The following is a 21,395-nucleotide window of genomic DNA, read 5'->3' as shown; positions in this document are numbered from 1 at the left end:
CTTCAAAGGGGGCACATGAAGAGGAGCCTCAGGTGATGAACACAAGGTCTGGGTAGGTTCACGTGGGGAAAGGCAGCCCCTAAGCTATTGGGCTTCTCAGCCACATAATTCTTTGTAGGTCAAAACCAGAGTCTGGAATTGAGTCTGGAAACTAATTGGCAGCAGTGCAGTTGGACCACATTTTGATCAAACCTCCTACTTCCAGTCAACAATCTGGCTGCTTGAATTCCGCACCAGCTACAGTTTCAGAACTGTCGTCAAAGGCAGCCCCATGCGTAACACATTGCAGCAATCTAGCCTAGAGATTTCTAGAGCATAGACAACAGAAGCTAGACTATCTCTGTCCATAAGGGGTTGAACCCCACCTATCTGGTCAGAGGAACCACCCATTAACATTGGCCCGTGTGGTTTCTCATCACCAAGGCCAGGCACAGATCTAGCATGTCCATTGCCACACCTGCTGATGCGAAAGGGACCATACGGCCTCCATCAATAGGAACCGTTGTTGCCTGATACAATTTGTTTGTGATTTTCGGTGAGCACCTGAGCCAAATCCCTCCCACAGATGTGGAAGTTATTGTTTTAAGCCATTTGTTAAATGTGCTTTCTGTGGACGACAACTTTGTTTACGTGTCATCTCATCCCGTTTGTTTTTGCCCCCTTCCTCGGACCACCCTGCATGCCTTTTGTGTCGGAAGCTTCCGAAGGGCTTTGTTGTGTTTTGTGTTCAGAAGAATTTCCAATCAATCACACTATCACATTTTCATCGTTGCATTCCCCAAAGTTCATACTGTGAGACCAGTAATTATTGCGAGTGGTAGAGAATCCTTCTCCTCGCCCCCTTCATCTCATGTAAGTGCCAACATTCCTGAAGCGAACACAATGGAAAAGAGAAGCGGTTTATGTCAGAATATGGCCGCATTCTTCAGATTAAACCTACTTAGAAAAAAAAAGTGGGGGAGACAACAACGTAACATTTTCCAATGACTGTTTATCATGAATTACGTCAGCTTTCGTTTAAACTGCTATTATTCCTCCTTAATGCTTCTTGGTGCCTGCATAATTTACAGCATTGGCAGCTGTGGTTCTATGAAATAACCATTCACAGCCCTTGTATAATAGTAAAGAACATGATGTGTTGTCCACCCCCACTTTGTTAATTATTATGGGGCTTTTTTAAGCCCCCCCTTTTAAAAAAACAACAACCAAAAGTGGAATAAAACATTGTGGAGGTATTTATGGCTAAATCTACTTTTACACAGCTCTATTTTGCTTCTGGCTAGTTCTTAACTAAAGCAGTCATTTGTGGTTATTATGCTTTGGGAGATATTATGTCAGGACTGGTTTAAGAGTATTATTATGTATCACATGACACTCAGTACATGTCAGCACTTGAGGCTCTCCTCCAATGGAAATCAGTGTAATTTTAGCTAATGCTCTTTTAGGAATAGGCCTGCTTGTAAGCTTACCTGAATTCACTGGAACTGTGCTTTGTTCCTTCCCGAGAACATTTGCTTATTATCAGCTGGTGTTGAGCTGCAAGTCTCAGTATTGCTTGTCGTTTCTTCTAATGATCTAAGCCAGGAGTCAGCAAACGTTTTCAGCAGGGGGCCGGTCCACTGTCCCTCAGACCTTGTGGGGGGCTGGACTATATATTGAAGGTGAAAAAATGAACAAATTCCTATGCCCCACAAATAACCCAGATATGCATTTTAAATAAAAGGACACATTCTACTCATGTAAAAACATGTTGATTCCCGGACCATCTGTGGGCCGGATTGAGAAGGCGATTGGGCCGAATCCAGCCCCCGGATCTTAGTTTGCATACCCAAGATCTAAGCCATCTAAAGTAATGAGGCAAAAGCTTCAGTTCTAAGCAGCATACATACTAAGGAGCACACACGCTTACAAGGAAACAAGTTTTAGGATCAGGTGCAAAACTAAACAGCAGGCTTGTCGCTGGTTTAATCAGTAGAGGAACACACTGCAGTGGGTGTTGTGCCTTTAATAATGGTGTGAACTGTGATATGGGAAGTAGCTAGTGCAGATTTTACTGCACTTCATGAACTCACTGGGTGGCCTTAGGCAACTCTCTCCATCTCTCTGTCCCATCTGCAATATGATGATGATGATGATACGCCTACCTCACTGCAGGGCTGCTGTAAGGATTACTGAGATGCTGCTTGTGCAACACATCAAGTACTTAAAGGAAGAACCATAGAAGTATTAGAAATACTATTGACCAAATTGTGGGACCGAGAGCTAGAGACACACTTATTTAGCTTTCTGAGGTTTGCTTGGTTCTGGTGCAATACTGTATAAGGAGATTAAACAGAAAACATGGAACGGTGCTAGATAACTTTCAGTCCTGTAAACAGAAGCTTCAGGTCCAATAAACAGAATCTATCTCTCACTTCCTTCAACATCTCAGAAAGATTCCATTCTGGAGGATGTGCCAATTTGGTTAAATATTACTGGTTCAAAAAGTATTTTTTAAAAAACAACAACCTGGTTGGCAGCTCTAACAAATACGCTTTCTGCCTATTTTGACATCCAATGGTCTTGCACAGATAATTTCATTAATTTGTTTACTTGCCAGCAATGCTAATGATTGCTGTGCTGTCAGCTGAGCAGTTTAACAGTGACCTGTCATTAGCTTGTGGGAGTGGTATGGATATTTAGTGTTCTCCCTAAAGAGTCAGGAAAGTTGATGGGGAGAAATACCTGCTTCTTCCTGACCTCTGATATATGTCTGTCCTGGGTCTGGCTGAGAGGTTGAGTAGGAATAATCTTCAATCATGATGCCAGGTTGCAGCCAGAAAAGAAGACCTTGCCCATATCTTGAAAAGTCCCAAGCTAGTGGAGCAGGATGTAGTTGCTGCTGTATTTCTGCATCTCCTGTTTCCCTATCAGCCTCTTTTTGTCTGTCGCTCCTCACTGCCCCAATTTGCATGGGTGGGGACATCTCCAAAAGACCCAGATGCTCATTATATCCAGAATGATAAGCAAAACTGGACCTACCAACTTGGGGAGACTAAAAAAATATTCCTTGCCTTAAGGAAGGCTTAATACAGTAGTTCCGGAATCTGTGTTCTAGATGTATCCTCTCTTTGTTCTAGAAGAGGACAACCAAAGGATAAATTCTAGAATGGTAGGAAAGAGTGTAGGCCGATTCTGAGATTCTGTGATGCTGTATTTTAAATAGGGAATAGCAGACTTTGCATTTATGTGTCTCTCTCCTTGTTGCTCCAAATGCTAAGCATATTTTCCAGTGCGTATTTCTTTAAACCAAGAAAGGAAGCACACAGGGTGTGCCAGAAAGTTGAACAAAGAACAAAAAACACATTTAGTGACTCATGCGAACATTGTTTAATTTTTTCTCAACACGCAATTAGTTAATTACTCTAAGCCAAAATAATTTGCATGTGTCTTTTTTCATCCTTATCTTTCAGAGCAACATAAAAATGATCAAAGCTTTGATTTGTCTCTTGCAGGGTAACATTAACTTCTTGCTGCTCGCGGGTCTAGTAGTGACTAGTTGATGTGAAAGGCTACTCTACTGTGGGGAGGGAAAATTGATCTCTGTCCCAACAAGAATGGTGAAAGGAGGAAGATTCCAGCAATGCAAGCCTGATTTTTAAAATCCGTGTGTGCGCATGTTTCATGTATTATTTAGATCAAATGCAACTAGGAAAAAATGTGATTATTATGGAACTTGCATAAATTTACATGGATCTTGTAGGGTTTTTTTTTTTTAAAAAAAAAAAGAGACAGCATGCTGGAGTGCCTTGGAAATGAATCTGCAAACCTGATTTAGAATTCTTCCAGGTTTTTTTTTAATTAAAGGCATTTCACAAGCCACTGCAAGTGAAAAGAAAACCTCACAGAATGTAGCAAAAGTTTTTTTTTCCCCTTTCTGGGTTAATGAGTGAATATTAGCTATTTATAAAGCAGATAAAAGAGGGTGAGGCGGGAGACAGGATCTGAAGTTTTATAGAGTGATTTTAATAAAGATTGTATTTAGTTGTGAAAGGGGTCAAGGTACAATTTTCAAAAGCCCTGTTTTGGCACAGTTTCAAGTCTTGCTTGTGTGACTGAGAGCCACACTGGATGTTATATTGCAGACCTATGGACACTCTCCCAATGTTTTTTTTCTTTTCCTTTTTCATTTTTTAGTGCAAAGATGTTGTCCATGGGCAGAGGAACAGGGGTTCAAAATCAAGCTTTCTGAATTGCTTTTCTGGTCTTGGGGGAGACTCTTTTCTCTCCCCGCCCTGCCCCAATGAATGTGAAAGCAACTGGGGAGGGAGCAGTTCTGAACAGACAAATAGCAGGAAGGGAAAGTATTATGCAAAACCCCTTTTTTCCACTTCTCTTCTGCTCCGAAGTGCAGCCTCCAGTGCTGATTTTCAGTATATTAAAAAAAAAAGATCAGGAGATTGTTCATGCATATCCCATGTTTGTATTGCCTAGTCTGAGCTTTTTGTTTTGCAGGGGATGAGGTGCACCGGTACTCATATATTGCCAAAAGTGCCATGGGTGCCAGCACAAATGGGTACCAGGGACAGCAGAAAAAGAGGTGTCAGTATTCTGTACCAGTGAGTGCTGTCATTTAAAAAAAATAAACCCAACAACCCAGTGTCTAGTTATGTACTTTGATGCATATTATTCAACTGTTTGGGCACTTAGCTAGGTATATGGGTTTATCATGTGAAAGTCTGTGTATATGTCTGTGAAAACCGGAAGAAGATGGTAGGAACTTTTTATTTCAATAGCCCAGCCCTATACAGTATTGGTTTTGCTGTTGGAGGGCCTGAGCAATGGGGAGGAAACTTTGATTACTGCTTCATTTGGCTGGTGACGGCCAATAGATTTTTCACAGAGTCGAGGGCAAGTCTGAAAGAAGGATATATGCTTAAAAGGTTCACTTTCTCTCCCACTTTTGACTCTGGTAAAAAAGGTTTGGCAGGATTATCTGTTCTTTCAAAAAACCTCTTTGACCAGAGTCAGCAAACGAGACAAAAGAAATGTGTGTTGAACACCATGGGAAACAAAGTCCCCTCTTAACACAGTTTCAGCATCCCTCCAAACTTTTGCCTGCCTCAAGCCTTCTAAGTACTGGAGGCGGGTTGGAAAGCAAACTAGTTTCGAATCACACTGAACACTGTGGATAGTTAAATATAGTTATTCAAAATAGTTTTTTGCTACAGATGTTACGCCATTTTAAAACTTTTAGACTAAATAATGTCAGCTCTTGTTTGCTTTCTTAGTATGTTATTCATTTATTGGGAAATTCAAAATGTAAAACATCTGGGGAAAGGGCTTCGTGCTTGCAAAGTAATCTTTGAAATGTGTACATTTCAGACTTTCTCTTTAATGGCTGTTTAGGAGGAAGGAACAGGCTGGTGTGTTACAGCTTGTAACGCTCTGTAAATGTCCTCAAGCGAGCCTAAGAGGATGGAATATGAAATGGAGGGGGTGGGGATAGTGATTCAGGAAATCATAGACAAGTTTATTAAAATCTTTACTCAGAAATCCACGTAGCCTCTTGAATTAAAGAAACCTTGACATGACCTTTGGAGTTCTCTCTGTAACCTCTTCATTAAAAACTCTGAAGTAACATTTTATTCCTGTTGCAGTCCCTGAATCATGTTTGCGTCAAAATGAAAGGGTTAATTTATCTCCGAGCCGCAGTGCATGAGTTAGAGCCATACTACAAACCCAGTCATGCAGAAATAATTGACTTCCATTGGAAGTGCTGGAGTGCTGCCGTTTTAATAGCTCCTCAGTTCTGCTTAACAATTAGTCCATACGTTTTATGGCTGGGCCTTTAAGGAACAGACATACTCAGCAGAAATTGGGGTAATTGGGAGATGATACAACACAGTGACAAATGAGGGAAGAACACTGATAACAAACAGTAATTTTAATCCTCCATGTTTTATGTTGAGATAATATTGTCCAAATGGTTTAATTTTTTCTGCCCGCCTTTTTTAAACCTGCAGTCTTAAAAACCCATGAACTAGAAAATGATTCCCACTGAGTTTATTGGGACTTACTTCTGAATAAACATATTTAGGATGTGGTAAACATTTATTGTGTTTAGTACCGGAAGATTGAAAGATGATCTCCTCTGGCTGATATCTGGGTTTCTTTGGACCAAGTTAAACACTTTCAGTTCTGTGGGCATTTTAGAGACTCGTAGCTTAATTGTGGGGACATGCTCTGCATCTAGATGGTTCCTGGCTCAGTTTCCCATTAGAGTACATCTGCTCCAATGTTTCCCCAACACAGTTTGACTCGGGTTCTGGGGTTTTTTTTAAATACCAATTTCAGTATGCACGCAAGCCTTGCACGAATACATGCACACAAATATTTGCTGGGTTGTAGCGAAAACGATTGAGGAGGGGGAGGCATATTTCTGTATGATTGTAAATTATCCTGCATTGTACACGAGAAACAACTCTTCCTCTCTAGCCCTCACAAAAGAAAGGAACCCATTGTCTAGCGATTGCTGAGTAGGTGGGTAAGTATAATGTATGGGTTTTTTTTGAAAGAAGTGAAATATGCCCTCCTAGCTAAGAAGAAGGGCAGGGTAGTATAATGCAAAATTATAAAGAAAACAACCAACCACACAATTCAATGACCCACAGCAAACATGGACATGGGAACAGGTGTGTCGGGTGCGCTTGCCCTCGTCACCATACATGGAACCTGGAGCTTTTGCATGTAAGATAGATATCGTTAGCAAGGCCTACTCTGTAACTGAATGTGATCTGTTCATATTCAGTTATAGAATCATAAGAGGTTGTTGTAGGCCACTGAGTTAAGAGCATCCATAACAACATAGGAAGAGCTATGTGGATCAGGCCAAAGGCCTATCTAGTTCATCATATTGTTCTCATAGTGGCAAACGAGGTGCCCATGGGAAACCTACAAGCAATAGTCCATTCTCTTTGGTGATCTCCGGCAAACATGACATTTAGCTGTCTAGTAGCCAGTGGTAGCCTTATCTCCCATGAATCTGTAGATTCTTTGTGAAGTGGTGGCAGGGAGGGCATTTGAATCCCAGGCTCACTCCTGCCTGCCATCATACGTACCTAGGAGATCCTGCATACAGGAGTTGTGTGTGAACCAGTTTTGATTTCAATCCACATTTAGTGGACCAGTGAGAGTTGGATGGGACCAAGAGGGTCATCTAATCCAAACCTCTGCAATACAAGAATCTTTCGCCCAACATGGGGCTTGAACCCACAGCCCTGAGATTAAGAGTCTCCTGCTCTACCAACTGAGCTGTACTAACTAGACCACCAACGTGTGTTGGTGTAAACCACCTTTAAATAACAGAGTAAGTTCATGGCTTAAGAAGGTCAGCCAACATCTTTATACCACACAGAATGTCATAATGAATAAATTGAATCTGATAAGGTCACAGAGAATATAAGCATTTGACTGAATGATAATTCTGTTTTCCTCCCCTGAGCATAGAGTTCTTTGGAAACAGTGACGGAACAGACTTAATTTTGAAAAAGTAAATAAATCCTCTTGCTCCGTCACAACTGTATCTATAACTAATGAGCAGTTATATTATGAACTCAACAAAGTGAATGGCTTTCACAGAAGAAGAAAAGTGCTCTCTCTCTCTCTCTCTCTCTCTCTCTCTCTCTCTCTCTCTCTCTCTCTCTCTCAATAGCCAGTGGTCTATAAAGGTTGGTACTGGCTTTTATGAGTGCATGATGCTTTGCAGTGGGCAAATAGCTTTTTTCCATTATTTTTTTAACTGTATGAGATCCAGGTTGTTCATACAGTCGTACCTTGGTTGACAAATGGTATCTGTTCTGGAAGTCCATTCAATTTCCAAAAATATTCGAAAACTAAGGCACAGCTTCCGATTGGCTGCAGGAGCTTCCTGCACTCAAGTGGAAGCCGCGTCAGATGTTTGGGTTCCAAGGAACGTTCACAAACCAGAACACTCACTTCCGGGTTTGCGGCGTTCAGGAGCCAAAATGTTTGAGTCGCAAGACATTCGTCAACCAAGGTACGACTGTACATGCAATTATATTTCTGTACACAGGTCTGAATTAGAGCAGTTTATAAATCATGGAATAAATCAACTTTTTGAAATGGCAACCGTAAAATAACATTAAGTGATGGCTTGCATGTGTAAATGAGACAGCTCTTATTAACACCATGGACCAAATTTGCACATAATAACCCCTCAAATGCAATGTTTTTCAGTTGAGTCAAAGTGCATGTTTAGCTGCCAGTGCAGAGAAATAAAGTGATACAAATGCAAGTGTATGCTAACACTGAGGGTTGTATATTAGACCCTCATGCTATTTGTGTAGAATTCTGACTGAACTGATGGTTGGTAGAATCACTGTCCTGATAGCATTTGAATTCTCTATTAGCTGTGCCTGCTGAGGTTAGAGATTTGTCACATATATAGTTAAATGTGTGTGCATGTTCTAATTTATTTTTGGAGGTATTACTTGGCTTTTAACTTCACCAAAATACCTTGTACATTATCCTCATTATAGACAGTGAGAAGCACTCTTATTTTGTTCTTTGGGTTGAGTCAAAGCTGGAAAATGTTACTTGATTATACCATTTTAAAATAAGTTGGCTGAAGTATGTTGACTAATACAAGCTCAAAAAATCAAGCAGAGATGCAATGTGAGTTTTAAATAGCTCTTTCAGATTACTCCCCCACCTCTCTCTTGATTCACCTGGAATTTTTGTATAATAATCTTAATGACTGCATTAATTAAAAAGTGTGTGTTAGCAACCAGTGAGTAAGGGAGGAGGAGGAGGAGAACCTTTTAAAAGGTCAATTTTTAATTCTTAGGGAGTGCAAGAGAAGCTGAAATGAGTGAGTATAGAATCTTGTCAAGGAGGATACTTTTGGGTGGTTTAAGCTGAATGTTTGCCTCATAGTAGATGCTTTAAGATTTATCACTTGGTGGTTCTAATCTTGAGCAGAACCTATCATCTGTGCCTGAGGTCATGTAGTCTCCTGGATCTAAACCAAAGATCTCAGGAGCTGAGACCCCTGTGATTGGCAGGCAGCATGAAGCTTCTGGATTGGTCAGATTTGATGAAAATGTAGACTTCTGCCCTTGCCTGCCCAATTGAACAAAACCTTATGGACTTCTGCTCAAACAACTAATTCAGAGAGCCTCAGCTGAAAATGCAATCGCCGGGTCCGGATTTTATGGCTACCCATGGCCTTTTACTGGCCATGACATAGAGCCCAGGTAATTTGTACCTTTGGGGACTGAAAATCTGGAGGGAGCTGAGTGTGGTAATACTTGGTTTACCATATTGGTTACAGATGAACAATTCTCCAGATAGTGAGAACATCCATGCAGCCGCCATGCGTGAAATGTTTGCTAGAATCCAGTTGGTATGTCCATTTGTTAAAGAAGCACATGACTTACAAAATGGGAAAGCTGATTTGACTCAGTGGTTTAAATTTATCTCCCCCATCCCTCTTTCATAGTTTAAAATGCCTTGATATAAATGAATCCATCACGCTTACAGTGTTGTGGGGTTTTGCCATCGAGAGGCAGCTCCCAGATCACTGAAGTAGCATAAGAGGGTTGGAGATGTAAACCTCCTCCCTTTCTGAGAGATTTCACTAATCTTCTTAAAATTCTTCATACTTTCCTTAAAATTCCTGAGGATGTCTGCATAAGCAGTAGCCTCCAAACGTCCCTCAAATTTTGCCTTAGTCAAAATTCGCTGGTGGTTCCAGAAAAAAGCTTCCTTGGGTTTCTTCCAGCCAATTGCTTGGAATAACAAATTCCTGTATCAGCAACGTACTTATCCTCATTAGGCTGAATCCTACTGATCCTGCAATCATCTGACAGACCTATCAAAAACATTTAGCGGAGGGACTGCATGAGATACAGGCTGTACTTTCGTTAGCTGTGTGTGTCTTACGTCTCGTGTTAGCTTTAGTCGTGACAGTGGGAATTTAGTCATTAAAATTATTACCTAGCTTAAGATCCTGCAGTTGTTTATTTGGTAAAGTTTGAGTCAATTTATGGAAGTCTGTGTTTACTGCCTCTGCAGCTTGTTCATGACGCTGGAATGCTGGGGGGGGGCGGGCACTGTACAATATAATCTGCGCTTACTAGTAAATCAGTGCAGAATATTTGGCATCAGCTGTGAGGCTATGGTGTCCCTTTGAAGTGAAACAAATGAGAATTCTCGCTGGTTCCATTATGGGTTGTGATGATAGATGCTCTAAATGAACTGAAATAATAAGTTACAGATATACCTTCTATTCTATATCCTTTGCTGATATAGGAAATAAAAATAGGGCAAATGTATGTCAGGCAGAAGTATATGAAGTGACAAGCAGAATAATGAAAAGCAGAAGATTAAGAAGACATAAAATTCTTTGAATGAGTCATTGCTATAGATGAGGCTACTTACAATTTTGGGATTGATGTCTGAGTAATTTGTGACTCATTTCACCCTTTGACACAAACACACAGCGCACAAACTATGAGAAATGACTGCGATAAAGAACATGTCCAATTTTAGATATGACAGTGTCCTCAGCTTTGAAGAATTTCTCTCTCTCTCTTTCTCTTTTAAAAAGTGCTCAGACAATTAATGTCTTATGCATGTATTCAACAATAGTTGCCTAGCAACCATCAAGTAGCATGCTGCAGAGCCAAAGAGGCTGAGATGACTGAACAAAAATGTCAGCTGCCACTGCAGGTGAGTCAAGGAAGGCATTCGGATGGCTTCTACAAGTCCTGGACAAAAAGCAAAATAATTACAAATCAAGGGAGTGCATTTATGAGGTCAATAATCATATATTATATCATATATATATTATTTCATTTGCACTTGTAACCCGGTTCAGAGCCAATCCACTCACTGTTTCTCTCACCTATAAATTTAAATGAGTCAGGTTTTTAGTGACCTAGGCCCAGGCCTGAAGGAGAAAGCCAATAGAGTATTTGTATTTTAGAGTCAGGGGATCTGATGCACCACCTGCCATGACCTGCTATAGAGTTGCCACCTCTCTCAGGGAAGGCGGCAGGGAGAAAATGCCATGGCTCATTTGCATATGTTAATTAAAATATCCACCGAAGCTAAAATAAACATAACTATCTCAAAAGAGGGGCAGTTTTGAACCAGAAAAGTGCCAAACCTGCCCATTCCGGGCTAGCTATTTGAAGGGCGAAAATGGTTCAAATCTAAGCATTTAGTTGCGCTGCCCTGGCTCCTGTGGTGTCTATGAACATGAGGACTTGCTAATATTCCAGTGTGAAATTGGTAAGGCTGAGATGAACACCAGCCCTCTGGGAGGGTGAATCTTCCAAAGTGGGTCAGTTCTCTTAAGGGAGTCTAGATTCCTACCCGAAATGCTGAGTGAGGGAAGCATTATAAACACTGCTTCCTCATCTCCACTCCAGAGTGGTACAGCTCTGACCTTCAAGGTCCCATCTAGTTCTGTCATTCCATGATTCAAAAACCCGCTTTGTCCAATAATAATACACTGAAGTGATTCTGGTTTAGTGCTATAGCATCCACCAAACTGGTGCCCTTCGGATGTTTTAGACTACAACTCCCATCATCCCCTGCCAACATAGCCGTGTGGCCTCATGCTGTTGGGAGTTGTAGTCACAGCCTTCACCAACCTGCTGCCCTGAAGATGAGCACTCACTGGGAGAAACTGCTGTCGAAATCCAACTTTAGAAGTTGTAACAGGATACAGCGGGGAGACAGCAATCAAGTTGTCTCATAGTCTAATATTGCTTTGTTGGCACCAGTCCATGATTAAATACATCCATTTTACTCAAGTGCTATTGATACTCCGTTCCTGTTTCAGGAGATGGCCCTGAGATAATTCCAAAGACAAAGGGAGGATTTGATGTAACAGTTTTGCATGGAATCTTTGCAGGCACCATGATTTCCTGTGATTTTCTTTCTGTTTGCTTTACCTGCTCATCAGAAGTTTTGTTGGCATATAATAAGAGGCCCATCAGAGAATCATGTTGCATCATGCTAATAAAAATATATAAAATTGCAGATGCGTCTTGACTTTGTTATTTTATCACAAACGGAGTGTGATAAATGTTTGGGTTTCCTAGACTGCAGGTTGTTATGAACCCAGAAAGGTTGATAAACATATGCTGAGAGTTGCTTTGGGATATAGTGCACTGAACCAGGGAGACTTGGTCTCAGATCACTATTGTGCCACAAAACTCACCTGGACCGTTCACTTTCTCTTGGCGTGACCTACCTCTTAGGATTGTTGCGACAGGGGAAATGGGATTACTCCATAGATGCCACCCAGGACTCTTCACAGGAAGGTAGAAATGTGGGGTTAAAATGTGTTAGTTACTGTTTCCAGGATACTGCGATGAGCAAAAATTGTGTGTATGGGGTTCTTCCCTCCCAAAACTTAACTTCTCTGTAATACTGGTACTTGTATGCTGCTTCACTCCATAGAAGCTTTAGGGGGAAGTTGGGCTCTGATTATAGGGAATGACCCAGCTTGGCTGTAACACTAAGCCAGACCAGAATCTCCTTTTGGTCAGCGTTCTTGGTCTGTTTGAGGAAGAAGTAGCCCCACGCAGTTCTGAGGGAACTTGATTTGCCTTCTCTTCCATGGCTGTAGTGGCAACACCTTCATTCCATTCAGGTTTCCAAAGCATAGAGAGGCTCTTTTCTCCACAGTCGTATAGCATACTAAATGTAAGTTGCAGCCCTAAGAGTTCTTACCTGAGAACAGGAGCCCACTGAAATCAGTAGGACTTACTTCAGAGCAGACATGCCATAAGATTGCAGTGTTGGAAATCGCTACTGATTGGATTTGTGATTTTATATGTTGAGCATTTCCCCCTGAAGAACATTTAACCATTGAAATTTGGAAAACCAGTTTGTTAATATGGCTGTTTTGTGCCCCTTGGCTTTGCCTTCTGTTCCATCTGCTGTGTGATGCAACCTGCTTTCTGGTTGGAAGTTGTAGTGAATCTGGATTTTAACAGGTGAGGAAAAACTTGGGGTGGGGGAATGGCTTTGGAGCAGTGTGGAAGGGCTTGGTGAGAAGATCAGTAGACGAGGGTTCAGTTGGCACGATTACTGGTATTGAAGCGGCTGTTTCAAGAAAAATATTTCTAAAAACTCTCACATGTCCCGGGACACTGCTTATTTTAAGCCCGCCCCCTTCTCATTCACCAGGCTAAATGTAATTTCAAGATGGTGTCTTTTGCTAGGAAGATCATCAAGCGAAAATGTCTCCCACAACCTCTTTATTTGCATGACTGCATAACAATTGTGAAACAGTTTATTATTGTAAAATTAGTGTGGCATAGCACAGAACAAGCTGGGATTGCAGCCAAATAAACAGAAAATGAATAGTTGCATAAGGCTTTGAGGCACATGCAGTTGAACACAAGTGCACTGTACATTCTTCTGAATTGTCCACTGTTTGTGACTGTTTCCCTTTTGAACACGATCACCTCTCTGTTCAAGAGCCACTGCTGTTATTAGTGTAGTTAAAGGTACACTGTGCTACAAACATGGGAATGTATTTACCTCAGGTTTTATAAACTAAATATGGCTGGCTAATAGACTCAAACGGCACCAAAAAAGGGGGGGGAAAGGGGATTAAATACTGTACCACGTATGTGGTTGTTACCTAGCATGCGAAGTGGTTTTCTTCAGTAGTGAAATGGTAGCTATCGTTCATCCTGAAAAGGAAAAAAACAAAACCCAACGTTTTAATTCCTGTTGAACAAATCTTTACTTCTGTGCAATCTCTCTCCCTCTCCCCCCCCCCACCTCTGTTTGCATGGCAGTGTATTATTTTGCAATCAGGATAAAAGCATTATTTATGAAAGTTCTAAAATATGACATTACTGTAAGTTTAAAGCTGCAAATCAATCTCTCTGCTTTATAAAAGCATTTTATTGATTTGGAAGGGCAAATCTTCGCTTGAATTTTTAAGTACCTGCTTTATGGATTGGGACTTGGAGTAGTTTTATAAGCAAACATGTTTTTTGAGATGTTTACTTAAGACTTTAAGGTGTGTGTATTTTTAGAATAAATTATGCATATTTATATATGCTTTGAGTTCACTCATTTACTTATGGAGTATTGAAATGATCAAGGCAATTAGAGAGCCAAAATTTGGTGCACACCCTAAAAGCAGAACAGGGTGGAAGTGGGAGTGGTGCGGATTTGTTAAGATACTTTAACAATTGTCTGATAGGATGTTTCAAGAACCTTGATAGCTCAGTTGGTTAGAGCATGGTGCTGATAATGCCAAGGTTGCAGATTTGATCCCTGTATAGGACAGCTGCCTATCCCTGCATTGCAATTCTACAATTCCAACTCTGCAATTCTATGATTCTAGTGGCAGCTTGAAATATTTATTGGCATATTTATGTATTGATACCCAGCATGATTTTTTTTTATTGCCAAAATTTCAGAATGGCAGAGGTTTATTAGGCGTTCAAACTAACCCTGGTCCTAACTCTGGCTGATCCACTGTTCTTGTAGTAGGGGACTATCAGTTAAGCTATCAGATGAGTGGTATGATGCAATGAGCTTGTTGCTTTTCTCATTCCACCACCTTTGCAATCCACAATGCCGCTTACAATGCCATCATAACCTCCTGAATGTGGATGAGGCGCTTGCAGTTGTTGAGCATGTGTAACTTAGCGTGCTGCAGTGGGACGTGGGTTGGAGTGTTTTTGCTCCTTGACTGAGTGAGCCACAGTTATAATCTGATCTTAGGTTGGCTTCAGAATAAAGCAGGGTTACGCTACACGCTTGTGAAACAAAGGTGTCAGTAAGAGAAGATAACCCATTCAAAACGTTGGCAGTTGCGCGTTTGAAGCATGGGCAAAGATGGAATACAGTAAAAGACTAATATGGTTACAGAGAATAGATCAGAATGGATAAGTATCTCAGAAATGGGGGTTGAACCTGCATTCCTTTCTAATTAATGACAGCATTAATATACCAATAACACTAAGGCTGCAGTCAGAACTATGCTCACTTGGAAGTGCTACTGAAATCAATAATTACTGGGGAGTAATTATTATTTTCCTAACTTCTTCCTGTCATTATCTTGCAAGTCGTTTAGCAGTTTTTAAATAATCCTTAGCTCAATCTTGGGAAAAGGAGAGAGTGGAAATTCCACTCAAGTGATTGGAAAGTAGCTTGGCCACTTAGTTGGTTTCTACCCAGGGAGAAAATGTTGCTCAGCAATGCCTGAAAATGAGAAGGTTGTGTCAAAGAATTTATATTCACATCCTCTGAGATCAATAATACCGATGTGTGGAATGCAGAATAGTCAGACACCATTTGTAAAATATGTCCATCTGTTCGTGCTGCATTTGTGGTCAACGGAAATTATTATAACTAGACACTGAGGTAATGCTACCCTACTCTTTTGTCTTTTCAGTTTAGAAGATAAATGTATCTAGTTCAAGAAAAACTGTTGATATCTTAGATATATACAGGCATCTAGCAGTGATGATTCTGATGAAGATGAGCACTTTTTTGGCGTAAATGTTGTTGTTTGTTTGTTTTGCCATAGTTGATATCTGGCTTTTGGATCAATGCCGCCATGTTGTTTTTTACAGGTCCACTCCTAGTTAATAGTCTGCATGGAAATCTAAGATCTTTGGTACAGTATTGCAATTTTTCAGACAACTGCAATTTCTGTAGCAAGAGCTCTTTAAGCTACTGGCAGTGCCGACCCAGAAACCATTGCAAATGTATCAGACTGCGTATTTGGAGAACCTGGTAGTGCAGAAAGCACACCTTGGAGGAGGCCCGTGCAGGATCCTTTTTTCTTGAGAGGCATGGCAGGTTGCCTTTCAGTTGTTACTACAATCTCCTTTTACAGTAGACCTTCCTTGTGTAACCACAATCAGGTGTGAGCCCTGCCCTGCTTGTTGGTGCCAATCAATGCTTGGCTGCCCAGATCTATCGGAGCCAATTCTCAAAGACCATTCTGTCGGTAGGGAATATTGTTGACCTCGTGAGGTCAGATATTGGCAAAAGTTATGCAAGTCACTGGCAGGAACAGGTTAAGAAGGTAGCACAAGTATAAAGCGAGGGTTGTGAGGAGTGAGATAAGCTGGAGCCAGAGGAGCTGCCTTGGGCTAAGGAGCCATCCTTACTTGGGCAGTTGTTTTGAAGTTCAGGCCTTACAATATGACTTTCATATTTCTAGTCTGCAATGGTTTTTATGGGGTTTGGCCAGAATAAAATGTGTCCCCTGGACATATGCAATGGCCCAATGTATTGAGGCCAAAACTATGGCATACATCCAATCCTTGCTAAACTCCATCCCAAGCTTAGTCCACTCCAGTTGCATTACTGACATGCATTGATGATAAGAATGTAAGGCAAGGGTGCACAAATAATGAAACATTGCTACACTTGAGGTGTTGACTTTGCCCCATAATTTTAGCATGTATGTTGCAAAACACACTTCGAACCCATTTGTAATGAGGTACTCTATAAATGTCAGATTATGCAAATCAAAATGATCCACATTTCAGTTTTCCTGTTTATATGCTTTAGACCACCACTTGTGGCATTTCAGTGTTATCCAGATTAAAATAAGAAATCCTTATTTTCCAATTATGGTTTCCCACATTCCAAGCACTCTAACATGCCCTCTTCCAGTAAATTATAGAGATGACTTTTATATTCTCTTCATAACCCTCCCCCAAAGAATTTGTGTTTTCTTTCTATAAATATTAAGAGGATATATCAGTTTCTTCAGAGAAGGGAAAAGTTGGGAAAGAAAAACATTTTGAAGTTGCACAACTGTGGTTGATCAAAACAGAACAAGCAAGCAACGTCATGTATAGTGTTTCTAAAGAGCTTACTGTTTAGTTTTATAATAGCAGTATTTCAAGGGTGCTGATGATGCAGTGGGAAGAATGGATTGTTCCTATTGCGAAACTCTTTATTAGTTACTTGTACTTTGAAAGTGAACAAAATGGAAGTATGCAGGCATTCCTCATGCAATGTTAACAATAACAGGACATTTTTTAAAAAAAAAAAGGCTAACAAAGACTGGCTGTTTGAGAAATAGTGATTTATCAAAGCTACAGTCAAGCAAAATAAATGTTTGGCATCATTACTAAGGATGGACTGGAAAATGCATTTGTTTTGCTGCTTTCCTCTCCTCAAATGTACCCTTATAGGTTTGTTTTAATACCACCTCATTTGCATTTTAGAAATGGGTTTGTTGCTCAATAAGTTGTTCAAGCCTCTCCAACTGTATCTTAAATTGAATTGACTATTTTGTTTTATTTTGTGAAAAATCAATTCAGTAATCTAATATTAAATGTGCAGTTTAAGGCTGACAACAGCTTCTTTTTTAAGCAAAATAGGTGGAGGGGGCGGAAGAAAGATACACACCTGGTCTGGTTGTGTTTGGTTGTGTCAAATCTCTGCACATGTTACTCATTAGCAGAAACAAACTGTTTCTTCAGGGGGGAAAACAACTCCATTTCTTTTCCATATTAGGGAATTTTACAGACTCCCATTTACCCTAGAATCCTATAATACTGAGCTGGTGGGCATGTCAGGCTGTTTTAAGTTAGAAATGAAGTTTTAAAGAAAGTAATAGATGCTGCGATTTCTCGTGAAAAGGCTTCAGCTCTTGTTAAAAGCCTTTGCCCCACATCCTGTACATGTGTAATGGTCAGCACCATCCATGCTTTAAAAGTGGTTGGGCAAGAAGGCTGAAAAGTCATGGCTTATAAACATCCTCTGTTCAGGGCAAGGCCATTTCCCATATGAGTCCCTGCAGTTGTTCAGATAGCTTTGCCCCCATGAGGGGAAGCGTAATATGCAGAGGCGGTGAACAGGGATAAGCTATTCATGCTCATCCTACTACTTTGGGGATGGAAGGAGGGCCTAAAACTCAGTGGCAGAACATCTGCTTTGCATGCAGAAGGTCCCAATCCCCTTGCATCTCCAGGCGGAGCTCAGAGAGGACCCTGTCCGAAACCCTGGAAAGCTTCTGCCAGTCAGTGCAGACCGTGAGTTAGATGGACAATGGTTTGACTCAGAATAAGGATGTTTTCCATGTTCCGGTTGCGTGTTTAGGGCAAGATATCCTTGCTCAATAGGTTGGACTCAATATTGGACTTCCAGAGGAGGAGGAGTCGGAGTCTGGATTTGATATCCCGCTTTATCACTACCCAAAGGAGTCTCAAAGCGGCTAACATTCTCCTTTCCCTTCCTCCCCCACAACAAACACTCTGTGAAGTGAGTGGGGCTGAGAGACTTCAGAGAAGTGCGACTAGCCCAAGGTCACCCAGCAGCTGCATGTGGAAGAGCGGAGATGCGAACCTCGTTCCCCAGATTACGAGACTACCGCTCTTAACCACTACACCACATTGGCTCTCTTCCACATTGGAAACTGCCTTCTGTCAAGTCAAGACTCTTGGTCCACCTAGCTCAATATTGCTGACACTGGCCGGCAGCAGCTCCCCAGGGTTTCAGAGGAGGGTCTTCCCCCAGCACTTTCCCCTGCCTTTGCAGTTTCTACACCACCCCTTTGACCTATGGATTGGACCAGCATTGTGAACTACGCTGGTTTTATTTCATTTTTAAAGCGGCATGTCACGGTGCCAAATCTCTTTGTTGTTGTTTTCATTCTCAACAGCCCCATTCTGAGAATGCACCACAAGCAGGCAGTCCAAAGTATATTACTGTTGGAAGTAACTTCCATTGACTTCATCGGAGCTGGAGTATAAAGGGCACGTCCTGATAAAGCTTTTTGTGGACAGTACCACTTCAAGCTGCAGGTGGAAGAATAAATTCTCGAGAGCGGCTTCATCTAGTGATACAACTTGTGCACACAAGCCTAGTATGTCAAAGAGAAAGACTGCATTCAGCCTTGTCCCTAGCATGGTATTTTTCACACACACCCTTTCCCCAATTTGAAGCATTTAAACATATAACTTACCCCCCCCTTCCCCCTCAACTTGAAATGGTACAGTCCAGGAAAAGCTTTTGCAATTGAGTATATAAAACTGGCAAGTTTTGTATAACCTTTAGCTTGGAGAATGTCTCTTCCCATCAGTTGTTAACACTGACTGCACATTGTATTTTGCATGCAGATTTTTCTTCTTACTCTGTGTAGCATCAAGATGACACTAGAGGGCAACTGAGAGTTTTCTTTCAGGGAACAAATCTGCTTGGTTTAATAATGCCAGCTAAGTGTTTAAAACATGATAAAGATTGATTTTCCCTTCTTGCAGTTTTTTAATATATATATATATATATATATATATATATATATATATATATATATACATGTAGCTTCTCTTTCTTTGTTGACAGCAAATAATAAACCAACTAAAGGGCCTGGGAAGGAAGGGAGAATATAGACAGTGGGGGAGAATGGCTGCTTTTGCCCAAATAAGGGATTATTTTTTGGCTTCCTCATATGTTAGATAATGATCAACTGACAATTGGTCATGAGTTAATAATGCTGGATGCTGAAATATGCATACCATGTGGCAGAAAAACAGCTCTGCCAATAAGTACAATCACTGCCATAGTTACACATCAGGAGGGGGGAAGTCATGGGGAAATGTCTAGAACATTTAATGGCATGTCAACTTAATCTACCCTGTTTCCTAAAAAAATATCAATGCTGACTCTTTCCCCCCAAAAGATGTTACAGACACACACACACACACACACACACACACACACACACACACACTACTGGTAAGCGTGGAATAATTTTATTGCTTATAGGTTGTTGTTTTTATTCTATAGTGCTGACTCTTCTAGACTGCGGTCTTACAAAAGCTTTTGTCCTGAATAGGAGAAAACACTTTTGAGCTAGGGGGGAAGGAAAATAATTTTTTCAACATTTCCAATGTAGCAACATTTGTCTTTTCCACTATGCAGCCTGCCCCAACCACTTTTGAGAGGCCTTGCAGTACACGCCTGCTTCTTTGATTATTTATTTATCTACCCAGACAAGCTACATGCAGCGGGAGAAAATAAAGTGGCATGCTTCATCTTGGCATCCACCTGTTTTGGGGTACAATGGAGGAGTGCACCTTTTGGGGTTGGAAGTCAAACTGTTAGAAGCTACAGCGCTTGTGTGGCTATGGAGACCGATGCGGGAGAGACATGTTCTGTTGCAGCTGGGGCAGGTGAAGGCGTCCGGTTGTGCTAGTGCAGATACAGTGGTACCTTGGGTTACAAACACCTCGGGTTACAAACACTTCGGGTTACAGACTCCGCTAACCCATAAGTAGTACCTCGGGTTAGGAACTTTACCTCAGGATGAGAACAGAAATCGCACGCCGGCAGCAGGAGGCCCCATTAGCTAAAGTGGTACCTCAGGTTAAGAACGGTTTCAGGTTAAGAACGGACCTCCGGAACAAATTAAGTACGTAAGCAGAGGTACCACTTTATAGCATGGCAGGGATAGTACAACTCCGTGGCAGGGCTGAGGTTTCCCCTGAGTATCCTCATTTCCAGTAAGAGGATACTGGGCAACAGGGCAAGGAAGGGCCTTTCTAACCTTCAATCCACTGATCTGCTGCTACATAATTTGTAGGTTTATCTTTATTTCTGTCTATGTTAGGTTGCATACACTTCCCAGGTGTTTCCCCATCCAGGCATCATCCAGGGCCAGGTTGTGCCACTTGCGGAATTGGTCCTCCTTTCGCCCTCCTCGTTGGGAATACTTAGTTTGCGTCTTCTAATAGGATCTTCCTTGGGGGGGGGGAGGTTTTCCTTGCCAGTTCAGAGATCTGTGTACAGTTTTGAATAAAAAGTTCAGAGCCCATTGCCAACTGGAAGGTTTCATACTAGGTGCCAACTGGGGATTATGGGTGTGGTGGCTGAAAGCCAATCTAACTTTGCAAGAGAGACGTTCTCTAATAAACAAGGATCACATATTCCAGTTAATATCCCAGGTGGCTCCTTCCCTAACCCCCACCCCAAGACACTCACTCCCCCTATTCTCATGGGAACTCTCCTTGGAAATGTTTGTGGAACTTTGTCTCTGATTTAGTCAAGGAGCTTAACCATCTGCTTAACTTTTAAGCATAGGCATATTTGAATGAATGAGGTTATTAATACCCTAAGTTTCACATAACCTCTAACAGTTGCTGGATGAAAATAGGTACATTTGTTTGCCGTTACACAAGAGAGCCACTCCACATAGCGGCGTTGAGAGCATGGCGTGTGACCAAGCTGCTTTCATGATGGTGGGGCCCTGATGGCTGGCAGAATTTTAGAAACATCACTTTCAAATATATGTTTTCCTATCACTGAGAAAGCACTTACAGTCGTACTTTGGTTTTCGAACAGCTTAGTTCCCAAACATTTTGGCTCCCGAACGCTGCAAGCCT

At 41.3% G+C, this 21,395-nt stretch overlaps 1 protein-coding gene and 1 long non-coding RNA gene across 3 annotated transcripts in view; both read left to right on the top strand.

Moving 5' to 3' along the window:
- Positions 1–21,395, top strand: part of ARID5B (AT-rich interaction domain 5B) — a 152,427-nt gene that overhangs the window by 64,696 nt on the left and 66,336 nt on the right. The window lies entirely within an intron of this gene.
- On the top strand, positions 8,399–12,052 carry LOC308586068. Its single transcript, XR_014007738.1, has 2 exons — positions 8,399–10,820; positions 11,855–12,052. It is a non-coding gene; the product is annotated as an uncharacterized lncRNA (long non-coding RNA).

Source organism: Podarcis bocagei (genome assembly GCF_964188305.1).
Source record: "Podarcis bocagei genome assembly, chromosome: 4".
Classification (NCBI taxonomy): Eukaryota; Metazoa; Chordata; class Lepidosauria; order Squamata; family Lacertidae; genus Podarcis; species Podarcis bocagei.
This window is presented reverse-complemented; position numbering and strand designations above follow the sequence as displayed.